General features: G+C 38.3%; 1 protein-coding gene across 2 annotated transcripts in view; it reads right to left on the minus strand.

Moving 5' to 3' along the window:
- PTPRA (protein tyrosine phosphatase receptor type A) overlaps nucleotides 1-12,959 on the minus strand; it is a 184,851-nt gene that overhangs the window by 117,014 nt on the left and 54,878 nt on the right. The window lies entirely within an intron of this gene.

Here is a 12,959-nt window from a genome sequence, read left to right on the forward strand (position 1 = left end):
AATAGTCAGATCACATGAAAACTGAATTTAAGCAGAGACTAGGTCTTTCTAGTGGGCAGCAGGCAGGATGGAGCACCCCTCCTTTGTCCTCAAATTTGGACTATTCCACAGAAGAACTGTTTATGTACATTAGGTTAGTGGTTCTTATCCAGGGGCAATTTTGTCCCGCAGGGGATATTTGCAATGTCTGAAGGCACTTTTGATTGTCACAACTTGGGAGGGGATGCTACTGATAGCTAGGGGGTACAAACCAGAGATGCTGCTAAACATCCTACAGTTCACAGAACAGCCCCCCACAACAAAGAATTATCTGGCCCCAAATGTCAATGGTGCCACAGTTGAAAAACTCTACATCAGGTGGTCAGCTAAGTAATTGAGGCCACATCTATTAACTCCATGAAGCCTCATTTTTTTCTCTCAAAAAGGAGTAGCATTTAAATTAAATGTTCTCTCTCATTTTAATTCTTAAGATACTAATATAAACACATGTCAAATAAAAGAATACCTAACTTTTAAGCATACACAATCCAGACATCTTGCTAAGTGTTTTTATGTGTTCTACCTCACTGAAGCCTCAAAACAGTGCTATGAAGCAGACACTATTATCATCTCCATTATCCAGATGAATAAATTGATACGAAATTTGCAAAGTTCACAACAGGGTAAACAGCAGAGCAGAGCCAGGATATGAACCCAGTCAATCTGATTCTGGAGCCCTTATCTTACTACTCTCTTCTGTCAACCCCTTTGGGCAGAGGGCTGAATTAGCGACATCCCTCAATTCATAGCCCACTAAATACTGCATGAGACTGAAAGCCAGAATCTGAGAAGAAACACTATTTTCACCTACAAATTAGCCAAGATTAGGAAAATAAGAGCCAAGGCCGCTGAAGATCTGATGCCAACAAGTTGCTCAAACCTCGCATCTGACAAACCTTATCAACACAAAGAACCTTAAGAATGTTCACACTCTTCAATCCATTTTACTTCTGGGAATCTACTTAAAGAAAATAATCCTAAATACAGTAAAGAAATTTACACAAAAATGTTCATCACCATATTTTTGTTAATATGGAAAATTTGGAAACCTAGGGAATGGATATATAAACTAAATAAACACTTGTTGGAATGTTTTATATGAAGTTACAAAAAACTAATCACATATTAAAGAGAAAAAGCAGGACCCGAAATTTTATATCATAGTAGACAAAAAGACACTGCTCAGATCCCCCTTCAAAAAAGGATTTGTTGCCTAGCTGTGCAAGGAGTGTGGTTAGTTGGTCGCCTCCTGCTGTTAGCTCTTTTAGAATCCAGCTCAGCTTTCAAAAAGAGGGCACCCCCTCCTGAGGACAGCCCCCAGCCAACAATTGGGCAATGGAGTGGTACAAGGGCCTAGCCATTCCCACACAATAGGCTACTCCTCTATCAGACAATCTGGGCTGGCAGGGACTTTATGAGGTGTGCACTACAGTCTGATGGCTCCCCATGCCCAAAGACTCCCAATGAATAAATCAAAATGTTAATAATGATGAGACTTCTTCTGTACTTTCCAAGTATTCTTTAACAATCATCTCTTAGACTCTATATTAGAATTTGCTCCTGAAAAAGTATTCCAATTGCAAGCTAACAATGTGCCCAAATTCACCAAGGCGTGATTAACCAAATTGCTGGTATTTTTCCAAAGAAGCATGTACACAGGTACTAAGGAACTAAAAGATTAGGCAATGAGTTTCACAGATATTTCATTAAGTTCAGTTTCCTCATATGCTTAATTAAAAGTCATACTAGTTTAAATTAAAGACTTTTCAAAGAGACTGTGGAGCCCATTCACTTCACTCACCCTGTTCTCACAGATGAAACCAATGCCCCAGACAGGATGACAGTGAGTGGGTGAGCTAAGAACACTTGTTGGCTTAGTTTCTCAATGCTTGGATCCATTTCTCTTTCCAGCTACAGTGATAACGCATCTGAATTCAGGAAGCACATTAAGCACACAATTCCAAAAAAGCTATAATAAGATTATTCCAAGAACTATTCAAAATCTACCTCCTTCATTCTTTCAATGAAAACTGAATGCTGGCACCTGACACTGTCATTCCAGGCTGTTTCCTTTCCAAGTGCTGACTCTCTCAGGACATAAACAAGCGTGAGGATTTATCATCTTAAAACACCTCCTTCCCTTGAACTAATCCCTCCCACCCTGGCTATCACTTTCTCCCCTTTCCTTCACTGTCAACCTATTCAATAGTTCAGTCTCCTGCCTCAAACCACTGTCCTTTGACATATGCCCTCTCTTCAGAGGATGTGCTCTTGATACGAGTCAACAGTGATCTCCAAAGTAGAGTTCTCCGTCCTTATTTTACTCCACAGAACTGCAGGATCTGACCACTCTCACAATTCCCATCACCACTCCATCAGCATTCCTTCCCCACAGTAGACCTAGAAATGCTCCTTAAATGTGTGTTGTTCCTCTGGGTTGCACCTTCAACCTTCTCACTCTACACCAATGGTTCTCCAAGCTGACTACACAATAGAATTGCCTGGGGAGCTTTTTAACAATCCTGGTGCAAAAGCCACACACACACTCACACATGGGGGCAATACACCTTCCAACACAATTACTCAGCTCTGCCGTTGTGGCACAAAAACAGCCACAGACAGTACATAAAGAATGAACATAGATGTGTTCCAATAAAACTTTATGGAAACTGAAATTAGACTTTTATATAATTTTCACCTGTCACAGATTATTTCTCTTCTTTTGACTTTTTTCAACCATTTAAAGACGTAAAAACCATCCTTAATGTGGTCCATGAAAAAACTGGCAGCAGGTCATAGTTTGCCAACCTTGGTCTACCCCGCATTGAGCAAGAGGGAAGCCCTAGTTGTCTCAATGTCTTCCTTTCTTAGCCACCAGAGTCAACCATTATCTCTAGCACAGTGCTTGTTAAAAAACAACTATAATTGTTTATGGCTTTCTCCAACTGACAGTAAGATCCTTGAGGATAGGAGCTATATCTTAATAACATCCATAGAGGCTAAGACATCAGTTCCTTTTAAGTCTCGCTTATTCTGGAACCTGATGTGAGGTTTAAAGGAAGAAGAAAAGCATAGCAAATTTTTAAATGCATTAAATAAAGGCTCAGGTAGACAAGGAGTATATTTCTTATTAAGAACAAAATAATAATAACTACTACTATTCAATACTTTAATAACTGCTGAATTTGTTTTCTGAGTTCTTTTTTCTGCTTTTCAAGGCCAAGGAATGTTTCCTGGAGCTTTGAAACAATCAACTTGGGCAAATCTTGGAAGATCGGCTAAAACGGTGGCGATGACCAATTAGAAATGACTAGAACCCATCAAACAGCAAAAACAAGGATCATAATCATAAAAATAACAGTAGTAATAGTTGCCATTTATTAAGTACTTATTATGTGCCAGGCACTGTGTCAAACTGTATAATGTACATTATTTAGTATCTTTAAAACAAGCACAGGAAATAGATGCTTCATTTTACAGATTTTACAGATGAAATTATGGCCCAGAACAATTAAATAATTTTTGTGCAAAAAGAAAACCTGTAGGTGGCAAGGTTGAGACTCAAACCCAGGAATATTTAATTCCAAAATCTATGTTCTCATCCCCTGGTTGAAAAGTGACCAACAACCAATGTACATCAACAGCCACATGAGGACAAGGGCTTCCTCCAGAAGGAACTGAAGGAAAGTTTCAAAGCCCTGTTTGAATTGTATAATAATAGTCACATAATTCCAAAAATTCCTAAGTATGGGGCAATGTATACAGTCTGAGGCTTTTCCATGACTGTCTTTTTACTAAATGAGTAAATAAAGGACATTGGAAGAGCAATTTCTGTCATATAACAGAGGCCCCTAGCCCAAAGATGAGAAACAAAACCTTGGAACAAATTAGACACTGCCATGGATCCATTTCCTACTGTTATGTCACTGCCAGGAAGTTCCATGCTTTACTAAGGCAACCAGTGGTCTTGCTATTTACCCATTTTCTTTCTTTTGCTTTCTCGGGAAGCAGACAGGAAAAATTAGGCTCCTCCTCACTTTTTTAAAGAGGAGCTGCCATTTAAAAATAGAAATTAAATAAATATGTAAAAAGTCATTTTAATTTTCAATTTTGGCTGACACCCAATATCTTTGTATCTTAAAGATAATCTTAAAATATACAGTTCTATCTTTTTGATCTAGTAATACAGCAGTCTAAAAAAGCTGAAAACGCTACAGCCACCAAAATCTAGAAATCCTGGATTAATGCTAACAACTTTTGAAAAGCTTAGCTAAATTCTCAAAAGTGTAGGGAAAATTGCCAGTGGGCTGGAACAAAGACTGAACCAAAGCCAGAGCTGGGAAGTATGAGCTGATCTTTGTACTGGCCCAGGGGCATTTGTTGAGACATCTCAGTAAACAAAGGGAGATGGAGAAGAAGCAGGAAACAGAAGAAAAATAGAAAAGGCCCCTGAGAAAGGTGTGCAGTTGCACTGAAGTGAAGACTCCTCATGAAATTGTAATCCTGAAAGGTCTATGCTCTCAATGAAAACAGACTAGAAAAAAACCACAGCAAGGAGACTACAAAGCTTATCTACCTGTTTGAGCCTTGGATGACAGGAGAAAAGGGCTCCCCTTGAAAACTTGGAACCATACACATAAGCTTCATATGGGCCTGAGCTCTAAATTTACTCTATCATATAATCTAGGAACCCTGAGATGGGAAATTAACAAAACTGTCCCAGGTGACAGATACCACGGGACATTTGGTAGACACAAAAGCAAAACTACTGTGGAAAGGCAACCTCAACACAAAATGCACAGAATTCAGAAAATAGGATAGTCTCATAAAGACTACTAAATTAGCATGTTTAACAATGATAAGGAGATAAACTCATCAAAATCATAAGGAAAAAAAAATTCTTAAAAAAAAAAAAAAAAGGAAAACAACCAAATGGGAGATCAAGAAATAAAAAAATAGTCACTAAAATGTAAAATTCTATAGATGTTAACCATTAGAGAAAACATAACTTACAAGAGAATCTATAAACTGGAAAATATATCTGAAGAACTTACCCAAAAGGCTGCACAGAGAAACACAGAAACACATTCCCTGATCAAGAAAAATAACTGCAAAACCAAAACACATAAGTCACTGAGTTCAGAAAGCAAGGTCACTTTGCATTCTCTCTCCCTATAATCTAAACAATCCAAAAAAGACTCCTTTTGGCAAACTACGAATTACAAGAAATTTTGTCAACCTGATACAGGGCATCTATGGGAACCTTAAAGTTCATGTCATACTTAATGGTGAAATACAGAATGCTTCTCCCCTAAAATAAGGAACATTACTTTTACTCAACCTTGTATTACAGAGTCCTAGTGAGTGCAACAAGGCAAGAACAAGAAATTAAAAGTCATGAAGATTGTGAGGCATGCAACTAGGTGAATGGACATTGAAGACAGTATGTTGAGTGAAATCAGCCAGTAATGAACAAAGACAAACATTATAATGCCTCACTAATATGGACTAACTATAACGTGCAAACTGAGAATTGAATATGAGGGTTATCAGGGGAAGGCTTATTGTAAAGGTTCCTAGATTGTAAGCTCTTAACAGCAGTCACATCTATTCCTGAGTTGTAATGGTGTGAGATGCTGAGCTCTCTGTGTATAACCTGGTCGGTCCCTAAAACTTTGGGTATCTGTGTGACACCTAAGACTCAGAGCCAGAGTTTGGCAGCTATGAATGTCAGCATTACTCCATACAGCAACTGTTAAAGAAGGTGAAAAAGAGATCCGACTTCAATTAGAGATATGAACAAAATGAACTTGGTTAGGGCTAAGGTAAATCAGACTAAAGGGTAAAGGACGATATTGACGGTGTTTTAAAACTTCAACTTCTGTGTGAGACCAAAGGAAAAGATGTTTATTTGGTGCAAAATCTATATTTTCTGCAGCCCACTATATAATTTAACTTGTGTGTTCAGTTTATTCAAACACTCTAATTACATGGAACCTTGAATAGGGAGTGAGATCTGGTCAGTTTGTACAGGTTAGTGTGAAGCCCAGTACATCCCAGAGTAATTTGGGCAGAGAAAAAAAAGTATTTACAAAGCCCACTTGAGGGACTGGTGAAAAATGTGGAAATATTAAACTTTCCCACCTGGAGAATTCCTGATATTCTCACAAGCATTGGGGACTACCAATTTAGAAGGCCAAACCCTCAATCTTGGGGCTTGTCCTTAGAAAGCTTGTTACAGCAAAAGAGAGGCTAAGCCTACTTACAACTGTGCCTAAGAGTCTCCCCCAGAGAAGTCTGTTGCTCAGATGTGCCTCTCTCTCTAAGCCAACTTGGCAGATGGACTCGCTGCCCTCCCCCCAACATGGGACATGACTCCCAGGGGTGTAAATCTCTCTGGCAATGTGGGACATGACTCCCAGGAATGAGCCAAGACCCAGCATCATGGGATTGAGAAACCCTTCTTATACAAAAGAGGGAAGAGAAATGAAACAAAATAAAGTTTCAGTAGCTGAGAGATTTCAAATGGATTCCAGAGGTTATTCTGATGCATTATATAGATATCCTTTTTTTAGTTTTTAGTGTATTAGAATAGCTAGAAGGAAATACCTGAAACTGCCGAACTGCAATCCAGTAGCCTTGATTCTCACAGATGACTGTATAACCATATAGCTTATACGTTCTGACTGTGTGATTGTGAAAACCTTGTAGCTCATACTCTCTTTATCCAGTGTTTGGACAGATGAGCAGAAAAATGGGGACAAAAAGTAAATGAATAATAGGGGCAATGGGGGTGATGGGATGTTTGGGGTGTTCTTTTTTACTTTTATTTTTATTTTGATTCTTATATTTTTTCTTTTTTTGGAGTAACGAAAATGTTCAAAAATTGACTGTGGTGATGAATGCACAACTATATGATGATATTGTGAACTGACTGTACACTTCTGATGACTGTATGGTATGTGAACATAGCTCAATAAAATGGCATAAAAAAGAATTAAAGAAGGCATGCAGAGTGGAAAATAAGTAGTAAAACTGTCTTTATTTGCAGAGAATATGATCTGTGGATAAAAAACTTTTAAAAATCTACAAAAAAAAGCTACTAGAATGTCTAAGTAAGCTTATCAAAGTCACAGGATACAAGGTCAATATAAAATAAATAACTATCAATTGTATCTCTATATATTTGCAATGGACTGCTGGAAATTGAAATTTGAAAAAATACTATTGACAACAGTAAAAAACACAAGAAGTACTTAGGGATACATTTAACAAAAGATATGTAAGGTTTGTACAGTGAAAAATACAAAACCATTCTTGAACTTACATAAGACAAATAATCTGTTCACAGATCAAAAGATTCAAAACTAAGATAACAATTCATCCCAACCTGTCTACAGATTTAATGCAATCGTAATCAAATTCTCAATTTTTTGTAGAAGCTGACAAGGTGATTCTAAAATTTACATGGAAATACAAAGAACTTAGAATAGCTAGAACAATTACGATAAAGAAAAAAAAGTTGACTACCTGACAGAGACCAGGACAGTGTATTAACCAGTATAAAACAGACATATATAAATCGACATAATAAAAGAGAGTCCAGAAATAGAAACATACATAAATGATCAACTGATTTTCTACAAAGATGCCAGGATCATTCAATACGGACAAAAAAATTTTTTCCACAAACAGTGTTAAAACAAAAGGATAACCATATGGAAAAAATGAACTTTGACCCTTCACCTCATGCCATATACAAAACTTAAGTTGAAAGATGAGACCTAAATGTAAAAGCTAAAACTACTAGAAAACATAAGAGAAAATCTTCACAATCTTGGGATAGGGTATTTGTTTTCCATTACTGTGTAATAAATTACCACAAATTTAGAGGTCAGAAGTCCAGGCACAGTGTGTCTGGATTCTCTACTCAGGATCTCACAAGAGTAAAAATCAAAGTGCCAGCTAGGCTGTGTTCTCATTTGGAGTTTAGAATCCTCTTTCAAGTTCACTGTGGCAGAATTTAGTTATTTGCAGTTGTGGGACTGAAGTGCCTGTTTCTTTGCTACCTGTCAGCCAGGGGCTGATCTTAGTTCCTAGAGGCCATTTGCATTCCTTGAATGCAGCCCCATCCATCCTCAAAGTCAGCCATGGAAAGTACCCTCGTGTTGAATCCTTCTCATGCTTCAAATCCCTTTGGCTTTTTCTGACTCTGATTTCTAGACTCAAATTTGAAGGACTCATGTGATCAGATCTGGGTCATCTGTATAATTCCCTTTTGATTGACTTAAAGCCAACTGATTAGTAACCTCAATTATCTCTATCATATCCCTTTGCTGTATAACCTAACCTAATCACCAGAGTAAAATGCCATCATATACATAGGCTCTGCCCACACTCACAAATAAGAAATTACACAATGGCATGGCTCACTGGAGGCCATCTTAGAATTCTGTCCCCTACAGATAGAAAAAATTTCTCAAATTGGACACAAAGAGCATGAACCAGAAAAAAAAAGAAAACTGATAATTAAGACTTCATCAAAATTAAAATCTTGTGCTGCCTGAAAGATACAATTGTATCCAGAATATATAAAGAACCCTAACAACTCAATCATAAGATAATTCAACAAAGAATAATAATCCGACAAAAACTGGGCAAAAGATTAAAGAAGACACTTGACAAAAGTAAATACATAAATGGCTAATAAGTACAAGAACAGATGCTCAACATCATTAGTCATTAGAGAAATGCAAATTAAGAACACAATCAGAGACCGCTGAACATCCATCATAATGGCTAAAATTAAAAAGACTGACAATATCAAGTGTGCTAGTTTAGATACATTATGTCCTGCCAAAAGCCATATTCTTTGATGCAATCTCGTGGGGGCAGATGTACTAGTGTTGATTAGATTGGAATCTTTTGAGTGTTTCCATGGAGATGTGACTCAATCAACCGTGAGTGAAACGTTTGATTGGATAATTTCCATGGAAGAGTTCCCCTCCCATTCAGGGTGGGTGTTAACTGGATCACTGGAATTATATAAAGGAATTCACAGACAGAAGGACCTCAGAGCAACTGAGAGTGACATTTTGAAGAGGAGCTGCAGCTAAGAGAGGTCAAAATGCCCCAAGAACAACATTTTAGGGAATGCCATTTTGAAACACCACCTGGGAGCAAGTGGATGCCAGCTAAGTGCCTTCCAAGCTAACAGAGGTTTTCCGGACGCCAATGGCCATCCTTCTGTGAAGGTACCCGATTGCTGATGCCTTACCTTGGACACTTTATGGCCTTAAGACTGTAACTTTGTAACCAAATAATCAAATAAGCCCCCTTTATAAAGACAACCCACTTCTGGTGTTTTGCAAAACAGCAGCATTAGCAAACCAGAACACCAAGTGATGGTGAGGATGTGGAGGAACTGGAACTCTTGCCCAATGCCGATGAGAAAGGAAGATGTAAAATTCTGGAAAGTAGTTTGGCAGGCTCTTGTAGGTTCTTATAAAGTTCAACATATATCTACCATAAAACCCAGCAATTTCACTACTAATACTTATTCAGGAGAAACAAAAACATATGACCACAAAAAGACTTGTACATATATTGTTCCTTAACAGCTTTATTCATAAGGGAACCAAACTAGAAACAATCTAAATGCTTACCGATACATGAGGGATAAACAAAGTATAGTATATTCATATAATGGAATATGATTCAGAAAAAAAAAGATTTAAGGAAAAAAAGAATTTACTAACACACCTAACAACATAGATGAATCTCAAAAACATTATGCTGAGTGTAAGAATACAGACACAAGAATACTTACTATGTGATTCTATTCATATATAACACTCTAAAAAAAGACAAATCTAATCTATAGTGACAGAAAGCAGATCAATGGTTGCCTAGGGCTCAGGATGGTATAGTAGTGGAAGATAATGACTAAGAAGAGCACAACAGAATTTGGGGCAGTTATGTAAATGTTATATCTTCATTGTGGTAATCAGGTAGCTAAATTTGGCAAAACTCATCCAATTCTACACTGAAAATAGGTACATTTTATTATTATAAGTAGATTATACTTCAACAAAGCTGATTTTTAAAAAGATAATCCCATATGATATTTGATATTCTGAAGACATGCAATCAATACAATCTTGCTGAACACAGATATTCATAGTAAAGCCTACTGACAAATGCAAAAGATGGGATAGAAAAAAAAATGAAACTAACAGCTAATTAACTGCCATCAAAAGTCTATGTATTAACAGATACATGTACACCAATGTTCATGGCAGTATTATTCACAATAGCCAAAAGATGGAAGCACCCTGAGTGTCCATCGACAGATAAATGAATAAACAAACTGTGGTATATCTACACAATGGAATATTATTCAGTCATAAAAAGCAGTGAAGTTCTGATACGTGCTACAATATGCATGAACCTTGAATGCATAATGCTAAGTGAAATAAGCCAGACACAAAAGGACAAATATTGTATGATTCCACTTATACGAAATATCTAGAAAACACAAATTCACAGACAGAAAGTAGATAAGAGGTTACCAGGGCTAGGAGAGTAGGGGACAGAAGAGGGATGCAAAATATTGCTTAATAAGTATAGAGTTTGTACTGTGGGTAACAAAAAAGTTTTGGTAATGGATGACAGTGACGTTAGCATAACAGTGTAAATTTAATTAATGCCATTGAAATGTACACTTTAAAATGGATAAAATGGCATTTTTTTATGTAATATATATGCTACCACAATAAAAACAATTTTAAGTCTATATATCAACGTAATACTCCACATAAACAGAATGAAGGGAAAAACAAGACCATCTCAACTGACACAGAAAAAGCATTTGATAAACACTTTCATGTTAGAAACACTCAACAAACTAGGCATATAAAGGAACAATCTCAATATGACAAAGGGCACATATGAAAAATCCACAGCTAACACAGTTAGTGATGAAAGACTAAAGCTTTCCCCTAAGATCAACAACAAGACAAGGATGCCGGCATTAACCACTTCTATTCAACACTGTACTGGAAGTTTCAGTCAGAGCAATTAGGCAAGCAAAAGAAATAAAAGGCATCCAAGCCTGTGGAGAATGCAGGGGTGTTCGCCTACCCCACCTCCATGGTTGCTAACATGACCACAGACATAGGGGACTGGTGGTTTGATGGGTTGAGCCCTCTACCACAGGTTTTACCCTTGGGAAGACGGTTGCTGCAAAGGAGAGGCTAGGCCTCCCTATGGTTGTGCCTAAGAGCCTCTTCTCGAATGCCTCTTTGTTGCTCAGATGTGGCCCTGTCTCTCTAGCTAAGCCAACTTGAAAGGTGAAATCACTGCCCTCCCCCCTACGTGGGATCAGACACCCAGGGGAGTGAATCTCCCTGGCAACGTGGAATATGACTCCCGGGGAGGAATGTAGACCCGGCATCGTGGGACGGAGAACATCTTCTTGACCAAAAGGGGGATGTGAAAGGAAATGAAATAAGCTTCAGTGGCAGAGAGAATCCAAAAGGAGCCGACAGGTCCCTCTGGTGGGCACTCTTATGCACACTTTAGACAACCCTTTTTAGGTTCTAAAGAATTGGGGTAGCTGGTGGTGGATACCTGAAACTATCAAACTACAACCCAGAACCCATGAATCTCGAAGACAGTTGTATAAAAATGTAGCTTATGAGGGGTGACAATGGGATTGGGAAAGCCATAAGGACCACACTCCACTTTGTCTAGTTTATGGATGGATGAGTAGAAAAATAGGGGAAGGAAACAAACAGACAAAGGTACCCAGTGTTCTTTTTTACTTCAATTGCTCTTTTTCACTCTAATTATTATTCTTGTTATTTTTGTGTGTGTGCTAATGAAGGTGTCAGGGATTGATTTGGGTGATGAATGTACCACTATGTAATGGTACTGTAAACAATCGAAAGTACGATTTGTTTTGTTTGACTGCATGGTATGTGAATATATCTCAATAAAATGAAGATAAAAAAAAAAAAAAAAGGCATCCAAACTGGAAAGAAAGAAGTAAATCCATCTCTATTTGCAGATATGATCTCATATATAGAAAATCTTAAAGAATACATAAAAAAGCTATTAGAGTTAATAAATTCAGCAAGTTGCAGGGTACTAGATCAATATGCAAACATCAATTGCATTTCTATACATTAGTAACAAACAATTCGAAAATGAAATTAAGAAAACAATTCCATTTACAATAGCATTAAAAAGAATAAAATAGGTGGAGAGAACCTAAGATGGCGGTTATGTAAGACAGGGCAAAATAACACCTCCGTGAAAAATACTAGATAAAAACCAGAAAGTGACCCAGAACACCAGTTCCAGCAATGCACCAGCCAGACAAGGTCTGCTAAATCCACAGGGACAGTGCATTTGGTGAAACAAGGAGTCTGCATTCTGAAACGAGTGAGTGAGCCGGCTGAAAGTCCGGCAGCCATGCTGCAGTGTGGGGAAAGTGGGTTGGCGTTTGGAGATGGACTGGTTCTTTAAAAAGAAAAAACAAAACCCAGGAGCGGCCGAGATACGATGGGGAGAACCACACAGTGAAGCATGGCAAGAGCAGGCTGGGCTAATGCCTCGGTATCTGGCGTGGAGGATAGCCCTTCCCACACCCGCTGTTGATTGTCTTGGGGCCAGGGGAGAAGAGGGGAGCCAAAAGGAGAAAGAAACTGCGCCCCTTGCAGCCATCTCCCTGGCGGGCTGGGGACACTCCTGCCCGGGGCTGGACTCACAGCCCAGAGCCACGCCAAGAAACCAAGTGTGACGGGGAGTCTTCCCTGCAGCACCATGAACATACCACAATATCAGCCGTGGACAGTGGCCTTTAGTGCACCCACAGCTAATTGTCCCAAAGCTGGGAAGGCGGAGCTGTGCGAAAA

Source organism: Choloepus didactylus, chromosome 19 (genome assembly GCF_015220235.1).
Source record: "Choloepus didactylus isolate mChoDid1 chromosome 19, mChoDid1.pri, whole genome shotgun sequence".
Lineage (NCBI taxonomy): Eukaryota > Metazoa > Chordata > Mammalia > Pilosa > Megalonychidae > Choloepus > Choloepus didactylus.